Source organism: Parambassis ranga, chromosome 19, assembly GCF_900634625.1.
Source record: "Parambassis ranga chromosome 19, fParRan2.1, whole genome shotgun sequence".
In the NCBI taxonomy this organism is placed as follows: Eukaryota; Metazoa; Chordata; class Actinopteri; family Ambassidae; genus Parambassis; species Parambassis ranga.
Genome location: NC_041039.1, coordinates 16,046,212 through 16,058,894, shown reverse-complemented (window position 1 = coordinate 16,058,894; position 12,683 = coordinate 16,046,212).

Sequence of the window (12,683 nt, the reverse complement as noted above, 5' to 3'; positions counted from 1 at the left end):
AATGTATCAAGAGGGAACATCCGTGATCCCATGACACTTTGGGCACACAAGACGCTGTAGAGAGTTTCCATGTTATTGAAACAGTTTCATCGAAAACATCAGCACTCAAACTTACCTCATAAAAAGGGGCATCACAGCTCTGCATCCTATCATTTGTATGGAGCTATCTGCACAAACAGACAGAATACATCTTGTCAGGTCCATCTTTCTGGTGATGGCGCCACTTAAGTTTCAACAATCACATGGGTAGACATGGACGTTATGTTTTAAACTGTCTCTCCTGTGTGACAAATTGCATTTTCTGGAAAGATGAAGTGATAAGCAATGAACATCAGTCCCAGGATGAGAAACAGTAAAAGTGTGTAACAAGAGTGTAAAAGCAGATACAAACATCTGATTAACATCATTAATCTTTCTACCAACAGATCAACATCATTTTGTTCAAACCTACATGTAAGCATCCTTCAAAAATCATCTAGATTATGCATAATTAACACCCTATTCTAAACAAATAATAATAATTATACTAGAAGGCCAGATGGACAATTTAAGCATTCAGCACAAGGATGGACTGATTAGGTATTTACCAGACACTCCATCATACTATAGGCAGAAGGGGAGTTCCCTGTTTTTTTTTCTTAAACCATCCCAAATGAGATGTCAGTCTCACGCTAAACAGCAGGCCCTCAGTGAGCTGATTCCTTCTCGTGGTGAATGATAATGACTTTAGTGGCAATGGTGTGGTTAAGACCTCTAACAGGCTGTATCCATGTGGATAAAGAGCCATCAGACAGTGGGAGGAGAGCTGAACTAATCCGGTAGTGAAGGGACGGGCCTCAAGGTTATGCTAATGTAAGCTGGCGCTCGGAGGTTCCGTGAACAAGTGTCACGCCAAAATCTGTTCTTCACAAACAGGCTGGATTAGGGGCTGGAACAGGCAGATCTTTTTCTTTGCTGTGAGGGACTGGCAGTGTTGACGTACTAGTTCATTATTCCGAGGATCGTGTAACCCGATCTACTATAACTAGGAGCAGAGAGAGCGATTGTTTGAAGGGGATCAAGACTGAATGGCCCTATTAAGGGTCTTACTCTACTCTTCCACCGGCCATATCTTTGCACGTTGAGAAGATCCCAAGCATGGTTTTCAAGTTGTTAATAGTTATAAGTAACTATTAATTTCTTTCTTAGGTTACATCAGAAAGTGTATTGTTGGTGGTGACACAGTACTGACAGGTCCAGCTCTAATAGTCACAGATTATATTCCTCTCTGTCCAAAAACAAACGTTTCAGACTGATGGAAATAGTGATCTCAAATATACAAGAACATAAAAACAAACCTCTTTACTAGCAAGAAGAAAAAAATTATTATTGTTATTATTATCAAAAATATAAATATGCTCCTTCTAGTCAAGCAGAAAAAAAATCTCATCCAGTCTCCTTTCATTTCTCTGCCTTTATTACTCCTTGAAATTGTAGGTATTTCTCAATGGCCTGGAAACAAATATTCTGTGTGCATTGCCTTGAAGATACAATTTTTCTGTTTAGCTTTACAGGCTTGTAAAAATAGTTGAATTATATCCTGCTTTGCCCCTAACCTCTCCCTCCAGCCATGGTTCAAAAAATGTACTGAATAACAGTGGTCCAATAAAAAGAGGGACACGTCCTTGACGATGCATGGGTTTTTACAGACCCCAAAGGAGTTGTGTGTTTCAAGGAGAATGCCTGTTTCTGAAGCACCAATTCAACACAGTCTATTCACTAAAAAGACTTAGAGTACTCTAACATCTCAGAGTTCATCAACTGATATGTGTGAGTGCAGCAGGGAAGAGCTGGGGCTACTTTAACTTGTGGAGAGACAAGGTATGTTTGGAAGTGGGGCTGATGAGGGTTGTGAAGTAGGGACAGCAGTGGAGTAGATCTGTTGATATCCCCTTTGAAAAGCTGGAGCTCCCCATCAGAGTTCACTTATCCCTCTTTAAATAATGCCCTCACCACATCACCACACCTCCTGCCAACAAAGTAAACCCCCAACCCTCAGATCTCTTCACATACAAGCCGCTTCCCTCTGCCTCACTCAGAACATGACCTGCCCCCACTCCACACCAGTTCATACATAAACTCAATGTCTTCTTGTCCCTCTGCACCTACATGAACCACCCCCCAAAAAACTCTCTCCATCACTTTCCTCCTTGTTTCATCCTGTGTGACCTCCACCTACAGCCTGGGAATACAATCCCCTAAATGAGAGGATTTGGCTCAGCAAACTGAACCGCAAATCCAAGACAAGCAAGTTAACCACATCTGAACACCCACCTACCCTTTACAATACCAGCCTGCATAGTTCACCCCTGCAGCCACCCGCCCAGCTGTAGTTCAGATTAGCGTCACAACAGATAGCAGTGGGGGAGCGGAGCAGGCGCTGTGAAGCTAGCAAAAAGATCTGGAAAAATAAATAAAAACACACTACAAGTTTCAGTAGGGTTTTAGCAAATGATTCCTCGAGGCATTCAAAACCCATCTGCCTCCAATTCCTCCAGAGTGGAATAAATTATGCCAACTCAAATACATTGCTTGGAATTTTTATACAAAATGTTCTCATGCTCTAGATGAGATTAAACAGTAATGCAATTCACCACACTGTCTTGCATATTAGGTTTCTGCCTTTGACAGGCATGATGCATTGACATTATAGTGAATATAGGCAAAAACACACACACAAACATGCAGTGATGGAAGCCAGCTGTGTGAGCCGGCAGGTCTTGGTAGGAAGGGAAAAGCTGATCCTCTGGAAGCTACTGGGATCGGATCAAGTCTTCTCCAGACAGCCCATGGGGCATCTTGGAAAACATATTCAATCTGACTGCTGCTGAACACTGGTAGTACACTAGTTGAATACAATTACATTCAACTACCATCACACTAAGTGTGGAAAAACTCTTTTCAGTCAGACTCTTCCACGTAAGCAGACTCAAGAGAGTATGGCATAAATAGACAGAGCATGCCATGCACTATTCATGACTAAATAAACCACATGCTGTTGGTGATTTACTCTTTCTTAATGAAAAATGGATGAAAAATAGAGCAAAAAACTCAAAGCTATGAATAAATTACTTGGAAACAGTGTATCATCTTTAGCAATAAAACAACCACACCCTTATTGTGCACCCTTACAGAATGGCTGCTATAGCCAATCTAAATGTGTGTATTTTAGTCATGTAGTTACATTTTTAAAACAAATGTAACAATAATCCATTTCATTCACAACATAACTTAAGTACCAGTTTGCCATACAAGCATTTTACACGAGGTTTAGAAGATACAGTCTCTTGTTTAGATATGCTTCACTAGTTACCAGCAACATAAATTTATCATCATTCATCAATATTTTAGCCTTCAGGCTACCTGCATCTCATGTCCACAGGGAACAACAAACACACACAGCCTCTCTCTGACTGACGCCGTCAATGTACTGGACTAGCACACCAATTACATTAGCAAAAACAATATAAACAGCATAAACATTCAAAATCAAAAATCTTTATTACATTATTTTTTTCACCACAAACCCAAGAGAGCAGATTTGGTGACATAAACCATTAGCCAAAGTTTTGCTGACTCATAAAAAGAGTTGTAGTGCAGGGACACAGCAGTACCCGGCACTTAATGCTGAGACAATGCGAGACAATATAGTGTCTAGTTTCCCCTCATTCCAACAAAAGCAGCAGTTGAGGGAGCACTGTCTAGGAATATATCATTTTCTAGGACTCTGTGTCTAGAAATCCTGTCATCCAACAACCAATGTGCATGGCGATCAGCTGGAAGTTCCAAAACTTAGGCTTACTGCTGCAGCTTTCAGATCACCTGATGATAGTGTGACAAAATGAAGTGTTAAGATCCATGCTAGACTTAAAGAGATCTCTTGACTTTCATGTTCATCCTGCTCTAAAGTTTTTGCTCTCTGGACAACAAATAGGACTACATTTGACTCCAGCAGACTGGTGCTGACAGAAATGCAGGTCTGTCAGTAAGGCTCATAAGGGTGGGTTGTGTGATAATTTCAACACGGAGTAGTTGCAAGAACTTTCCAGTTTCATTTTGAAGCATCCTTTGAGACAAGAAACACAAGTGTTTGTACATTAGAGTGGGGTCTCACTGCAGGATGTAATCCCAAAGAAATCTATACTTTAAGTCCCAACTTTTTACCAAAGATGTTCATGAGCAGAGTCATGTATATAGGCAGAGGTGCTCAACACTGTGCTATTTTCAACTGTGGTTCTTTTGTGAAGCTGTGGAACACCCCTTGGCAAACACTTTGCATTTTCTTTACAGTCTTTACCATGCTTGGTTTTCTAGATGCCCCCCCCTTTTGTTCCAACCTGAGAATGTATGGTTTGAAGATACAGACCAGACATACAGGGCAGCTTCAGTCACACTATTATTAACTATTATTTAACTTGAGAATAATATTAGTGTGATTGCCTTTATTATCTTACTCTGTGATCAAGTGTTGCTTTTCCGAATTTCCTTCCATAAACTTAGCCTGGAAACTGTAAACTGTTCCTCTCACCATGTAGCTCACTGATGATTATCAGTGGCACGAAAATCCCGCCTTTCCAAGAAAAACACACTGTTTAGACAAATGTGAGGCTTTGGTGGTTTTGTGTTAAAAAATGTGAACAATTCACAATGCTAGCTCAGTATTTTAACTTTTATAAAGTACTGTCCAGACTGCACTGTGTTTTGTCACAAATAATTTTAGAAGATTTAAAAACTTTATACAAACATTACAAACTGGAGAATGAAACACATACATTTGCAAAGCTGGCCTGTCCAAGCAGAGACCTTCTTTCCATTTTCCTTCAGCAAATACAGAAAGGATGAAATATCAGGAGAATGAGTTGCTGTGTGTCTTTATGTGTGTGTGTGGAGACAGACATGCTGATACTCATCACGATGCTGTTTATTGACTCTGCTAGTAGTGACGGCAGTCTAGACACCACACAGCTCACTTCACGTGATAACAAACTGAATTGTCACCAGTATTCACTTCAGTTTTTTGTCTCTAATAGTTAATACAGTAAAAACCTGTGCTTAAAGGTGTGAAGAGAGAGAGAGTGAGAGAACCATGAAGCACTAAACCGTGGCCCAGCATGTAATGGTATACCTTCTGGAAGTAGACATAACAATAACTTCTTCTAGGCAAACATGTGAGCTACTCAAACCTCCTTCACCCCCCTCATTGTGGGTAGTGCCAAGTCGTTGGCGAAACACACAGGAGCTACTGTTTCTCCAGTTTCAAAAAAAAGTTCCAACCTGCTGATAGAGTATTCTTAGGACAGAGGCATCTTTCCTCACTCATTCACCTCTGCCAACTCACACAGAGTCTAGAAATAATAATCAACATTCAATATTTTGTAATGGTTTTCTCCATGAGTGCTGGAAAGTGAGGGACTCTAACTCTCAGAATACACTTTTACATCCCAAACTGCTGAGGCTTACTGAGGAGGTTAGAGGTTAGACTTCATTAAAAACCAATACTGAACATAAAGGATTATACCCCCGCTGTGTCTTTGATCAGAAAAGAAGAGGGTCAACTAAGAGCCTAACCTTTAAGTCTTTAGCTTCAGTCGTTTGAAAACAGTATCTCTCCTTGCTGAAATCAAACAGGCTTTTAAAGTCAGCAGTAAAAACTCACCAGGGTACATCAACAGGTCCTCACATACACAACGGAAGAGTTAGACTGCCAGTGATACACACATGTGGTCAGTCATTACTTTTTTGTTCTTAATTCCCTGTTTGGTTTGATTATGGCACGTAAATTACTTTAACTAGTCCACTATATAACAGGGATTGAGAGTCCTCTACAATCATGCAATTATTGTCTTCAGGAAAGTGCTAACCATGCAAACACTACTTGTCTTGATGAAAAATGTGACAAGTTTCTTTCTGGTGAGCCACTGCCACACCTGCTAATACAGCAAAATGCATTCGTCTGTTGAAAACGTGCTTCTGAGCTTCTTTGTTTCAGTTCAGGTAACCAAAAAGTTCATTATGGTAACTTGACACTAGTATTGACTATTAGTGGGAGAGGAGCTCTTAACCTTGCCCAAGTCTAACTTGTCAGAGGAGAAGGCTTTTTTGGTAAATCAATACCTCCAAAAAGCTTTAGTGAAAACATTAATCCTTAAATAAGCATGCATTTTACACTTTAATGTTGACCTTGCTAAGTGCGTGTGTATAATGTCCATATGGTGCTTCTATGCACATTTTAATCTTTGTATGCCACAATGGACACCTGAACGGCACATCAGCATTGTCAGCTGAGCCCATAAACATTGTGTGTTCTGACATTTTAAGATAGATACTGACCTTGTCAATAGCAGGGGTGGAAGAGGATTGACAGATCCATCTTGGGTGTCTCTTTTAATGGGGATTCTGGTGTTGAGGTGAGGTCAAGCTGAATGGATCCATGAGCCTTTCTTCTTCCACACAGATTTATACCTTCAGTCAGAACCTTGACTCTGAGATAAACCTAATGATCCTCATTCAGCCTTGGACTGCTCTGCCCTTACTGAATGCAATCTACCCATGTTAAATCACTGGGGGTGACAAAACATGAAGGAAGAGGGAGTCGTGTTAAGAGGACAACACATAGATACCAACAAAGCTATAAAGAAGGACAAACAAAGTTGATTCAAGACCACTCAGCCAAGAGTCAGCTTAAGGTATTGTAACAAAATATTTCATGTCAGGTGAGCAAGAGTCAACAATGAGTTCAACCTGTCATTGTGTGAAAAGCATCTCATTACAGGCTGGCTCAAAGGCTGCACCATTGCTCTTAACATTACCTGCAGCAACAAGCATTTTTTCTGGGGTCATTATGTGGTGACAGTAATGACCAAAGAAAGGGTTTGTTTTTCAGACCACATTGTCATCAGCAGACTTTGTTGTTTGCACTGCCTCTGTCTGTCTTCTAGCATCCTGTCACTCTGGCCAGAAGGTCACTTCACTGATGCCTCAGGGAGGCTGGTGAAACAGCACCAATTCCACACTAATTAGCCAAAAGGAAATGACACCCCATTTTAGCTTACTGCTGGACAACTTTCATCCTGCCCAGTCAGTCCAGGTGTTGACTCTAATTTTGTCAGGGTAAAATCCCCCTTAACATTGTTTATCCTTTATGATATAAATCTATGTAAAAGGAATTCAGAGATTTGTTTCTAATCACATAATACATGTTTGACCAATGGATGGAATTTGACCTATGTTGGTAATGGGCTGCTGAATTGTGAAGTCAGACTACTTGAGGTTTTTGGGGAGGCCAGAAATTATGACTTAAAATCACACTGATTCTCTCATAAAATCATCGGCAGCACTGGTTTCAAGTTTATTCCACACAAATTAAAACCAATCAGTGGATGGACGTCTATTAAAATTCAGCATTATTATCTGCTAACAGTAACAGCAAGCAACATAGAACATATAGTATCTATAAACCTTTGTTGGAGCACAGCTGCAATAGCTGGGATTTTACGTTGTGTAAAATTTGTTATTTGCACCATAACAGATTCTCCTCTTATGTTTCTGAGCAGAGAATATTGCTTTTTTTCTTGACTTTCAAAGTATATTTTGAAATAAGTACATATGTATTGTCGATTTATCGAAGAAAATAAGAATTACGTAACCCTCCTTTACAGGTAGGCTTTTAGACACTCATACTTTTGACTTTTGCAGCAGTCTGCCAGGTGCAACTATATAATTTTAACTACATTTTTAACATCCTGGCCATAAATAATGTTTATGATGTGACAAAGAGCTTCTAGAATTAATGTTCATCACATTTAAAGCATTGCAATTACCATATTATAGCTAATACTACACACACAGTACATGTTTTTAACAGATCCAAGTTCATGTCAGATACAAAGCATTTTGAAAATGAGTGCCCTGTAGACAAAAACTATTCATCATGTAAAGGTAGCGTGCTTAGTTTCACTTCTAAGCCTGCATTCCTGTAAGTTAATATAGGGCGCTCACTGACTACCAGGAGTTTCTGCTCCACATTAGGTCAGAAGAACCCCTACAACATCCAGAAAGAGAAGAGGGTATTATTGTATGACCCCCTTAGCTGAAGTATCAGTAACTGCAGAGCTTGTCACAGTTGAGTGAGAAAGGCTGTTACCTGAAGGAAACACAGAAACAACACATACCCATCTCTCAATCTCTGATTACAGCTCTGATAGCAAGTACTCTCCCTTCACAGATGCTAAGTCAATTCTTGGAGAAGAGTAAAAAGCTGTTCAGTCAAAGAGGAGGAGAGAAGCTTACAGCATCCTCTTATGTGAAAATATGCAAGAAAAATAGTCCAGCTGTCCAATTAAGCTCCAACCCAGATACTCATGCCCAGGAAGAAACCCTTGGCTCTGCTTTCAGTAGCCAGCGTATCACGCCACATTACACATGCACTGCTCTCTGCCAAGGCACCAAACACAACACAGCAACTACTCTCCAAGTCTAAAATCTCATTTATCCACCCTTCCTTCCCCCTAATCCTTTTATCTCATCCTCATCCAAACCCCATGTTGTTCTGCTTGGATGCCTCATCATGGCTCCCATGGATGTATAGTCTTAAGTGACCCATGGGTACAACAAAGATGAAGGCAACCACTGTTACAGTGAGTGGACACATTCTGGTAAAGCTGTTGATTGCATACAAACCACAAAGACACCCAGCAATCTATCTCGACACGCATAGTCACTGTAGGTCTGCTTGTACCCCGATGGTCTTTACTTTCAGTAGTCTGGACCAACCTGCCATCTCTAATCACCCCCCCCCCTCCCATCCAATTGGTAAACACTGCATAGTGTAGCTCCTAACCACACAACAATCTCTGTATGTGGATAATGACACTGTGTAAAACAGTAGGATGATACCTTGTTATTTGCATGCATTACCATTGAGGTCAGTGCCAAACCTGCAAGTACTACTAAATATTTTGCCTTGTTAACAGTAATTAAATGGACTGGACAGACCATCACTCTGAATATGTAATTGAATGTTTAATTAAAAGGCCAAATGCACACAGCACCTCCTCTCCGATATTTGGCATGCAGTGCTGCTGCATAATATGTTGGAAGTGGAAGTAGATGAAAATCTCAGCTCTAGGGAAATACAGACCATCAGAATAATAACAACAATAATAATGTTATGAACAACAATACAGTAAAGACTTAGATTTATATATGATTTGTTATATATCATCATGCTGCTGTGTTCTGTCTTGTTGCTCCTTCTTTTTGTCTTACCACCACACTTTAACAGATATTATTAGAGCTCTCAGAGACCTTTTGACTACTGTCACACACACCTGCACAGACCGGCTAACCTCCCCCCATCATAGCTTCACCCTCTGCTCCGTGTAGATAGAGGTGAACAATATAAGGGGGCGGGGTGAATATTAATGGCACACTTAAAGAGAATTCTCAAAACAAAGTCACCTCAGGACCTTCAGGGTCATAAGGTTGTATGCAATATATTCACAGTAAGCTTACACTGCATGGATAAATTGTTGTGTCGCTTTTTTGCAGTAATTACTAAGAAAGTTTCTCCAAAAGGTGGTGTTTGCAATAAAAAAAACAGTTTCTCCTGTGACCGTTACAATATATAAGCTACAGAAGTAGAGCAGTGTGCAACAAAACTAGAAAAACATAAACAAGTTGCAAAAGCCCCTACATGGAGCATGTGCAACAGACTGCGTTGTGTCCCAGGTGTCCTGTAGCGACCGTGTCTGCAGTTCTGTAAGACACTGTTACCCAATGTCAAACAGAGCAATGCTGATGATCTGTAAAAGTACTGAGCTCAGCCAAAGAAAACTTCTTTCAAACTGAATGTCAATCTAAAAGATAAGCCAGCTGGATGACACTTTAATGTCTAATTTCCCAGCAGCATTATGCAGTAAAAGCAGATAAGTCAGAGGCTGTAGATAATGTGTTAATGGGTGTAACTGACATGTCAATTCATCATGTCTTAATTAGTCTTACCTTCATTAACTTTATCTTAATAACACTACACTAAAATTAATGGCATATTTAGCTAATTAGGATGTGTGCGTGTGTGTGTGTGACTGAAACAGACTGCATTTTATAATTCTCTGCCTTCCAGCAACTTGCTATGTAATCACTTAAGTTAATTTAATAAAGCTTTGTCCTTCAGTGTCACACGCTGACTTTGATTCAGAATAGCAGTCTAAACATACAGCATTTCAATCACCCGTTTTCCTTGAATGTTTTGTGAGCCTGTGAGAGCATGCACAGACATGTCGTGTGTGTGTGTGAACTGTGGGGTGGGTTGTGATAGATAATATGTATATAAACATGCCTAGATCCCATGTTCCTCCACGCTGCCTGCATCCACAGAAAGGGAGTCCAGCTGATACTTTGTCACAGTTTGCAAACAGAAGCGTCCGGTGGGGCAGAGGGGTTCACCTAATGGGTCAGCAAGCATGAAATGGCAGATCACCCATCTGTGTCAGCACCAGGAGGATTTTGGGTTGTGAGATGGTGTGTGGCTGAGATGAAAAGAGGTGAATGCGGGGACAGGAGATGAACAGAGAAAGGACTGGATGGAAGGGGAGATAGTCAAGACAAACATGGAGCATGTAATTGAAGAGATGTAGAGATGAGGCGATAGATGGGGAGTATGAAGGAGAAACAGGTGTAGATTTTAGAAAAATATACAACAGGAACTCTGAGCAAACAAGTTCAGTAAATAAAGTAATGCAATACGAAACCCTCTGCTGCTTCCAAGATGAAAGGCTGCTGTAAAAGACAACTACTACATTACCAACAGTTTGAGGCAGATCCATTAGTTGGGGAGTGACTGAAAGGAAATCTGAGCTGGTGTGGGGCAGGGGAGCTTTTTTCTTCTTTTTTTTTTCTTCCAGGATAACCTTGGAGATATTCATTGCCTGTGAGTCAGAGTACTAGACTAAACTGTCACAGAGCTAGAAGCTACTAGTTGGATTGTGTTTTAGGAACAATTAGCACAAAACACCCCTTTGATATTAATCTGTTGGGAGATGAACTGAACTGAAGTTCAATATTTGTTGACCCATGAAATGTGGGGCCACATGCAACTCATCCGAAAGACTTCAAGTAATCATCCTCAATTATCTATTGTCTGTCCCACCAGAGTGGTTTTTTGTCCGGCTACAAATGTTTAGTTGTTTATTTATGTGTCTTTCCATCAGGGTTTTACATTAATCATACAGAAGCATTTAATTACACTAATGTACTCATGTATGGGTGATAAGGCCGTCCTACTCATATTATAGAAGACCACAGGTTGAACTTAATTTAGGGTTAGGGCATGTGCAGAACAGTGTAGTAAAAGTAGTTTAAAGAGTATGACCAGATCTTTCCGAAATCCCTGAATTGTGTATTTATTTTTAAAGCTATGAAGCCATCAGTACACTGCTTAATTCATGTCAAAAGGTTGTTTCCTATATTCCTGGAAGACAACATATGTGCAATCCAAGGGGAGTAGAGAGCCAAGAAGGTTCTCTGGTGAGAGAATTGTTTAACTGCCAACAGTTAACAGGAATCTCTGTTTCACAATGAAACAATAACAACTTAGGATTCCGTGTTTCTGCCAGTCACAAAGTGTGGTGGAAGTGAACTAGTAGCAGATTTTATTTGCGCTATCTTAAGGCTCAATTAACCCTCTGCTCACTGACCCTAACACTGTGTAAAAGAGGCTGTAATGAGAGGAAATAACCTAAGTGACTCCATCCTTTCAGCCTCTCTGTGTGATCTCAACTAACCTACTCTTTGCAAATTAGCATTTGCATTGATATTAAATGCTGCTAATAAAATATGTAAGTGCATATTTTATACTGAAACTTTTTCGTGCTAGGCAGTAGCACACGAGTTGCACTAAACCCTCCTAACCTCACCTCCATGTGGTAACAGTCAGCTAGACTTAATAAGAGGTATTCTGTTGCATTGTGCCCTCAAACAAAAACCATGTGCATGGTTCTGAGTCTGCTACAGCTGACCATGTGAGAAAAAATGTAGACCAAATGCCAGGAGACAATGCGTTTTCAGTTCAAGCTGGCCCAAATACACAAAGATTCAGCACTTTGTAGGAGCTAGGACACTGGTAGTGATAGGTGCTTTGTTTTCCAAATTCCTGTGGCTTTTAAATATGAATATATGTCACTCTCTTGGATTTATTTTTGCTTTGACACTTGATCTGAATATGTTATTGTGTATAATTGTGTATATATAATAGGGAGTGGTCTAAACGAGGTGCCTCTGTTTTTGTTCTTGCTCTCCTGAGACAGGACTGTGTGCTATCTCTTATCTCTTCATAACACTGTGTGTGTGTGTACGTGTGCAGTATTTGGACCAACATGACCTGCTGTCAGCACCTTTAACTAGTCCCCACACTGCGACATGGCAGTAAAGAAGCCTTCACACCTTTTAGCCACTTACCTAAGAACACATCCCTAAACATAGCTTTTAATTAGAGGCTTAAAGGAGCAAGAGAGATTACAGCAATCAGAGGATTGCAGAATTTACATTATTATATTTGTGGCTTACATGATTTTGACAGGGGGGGGGGGTGCTGCACAGTACTGTTATGATCTGTAAAATCTTGTCATGTAATAACTGATGCATTA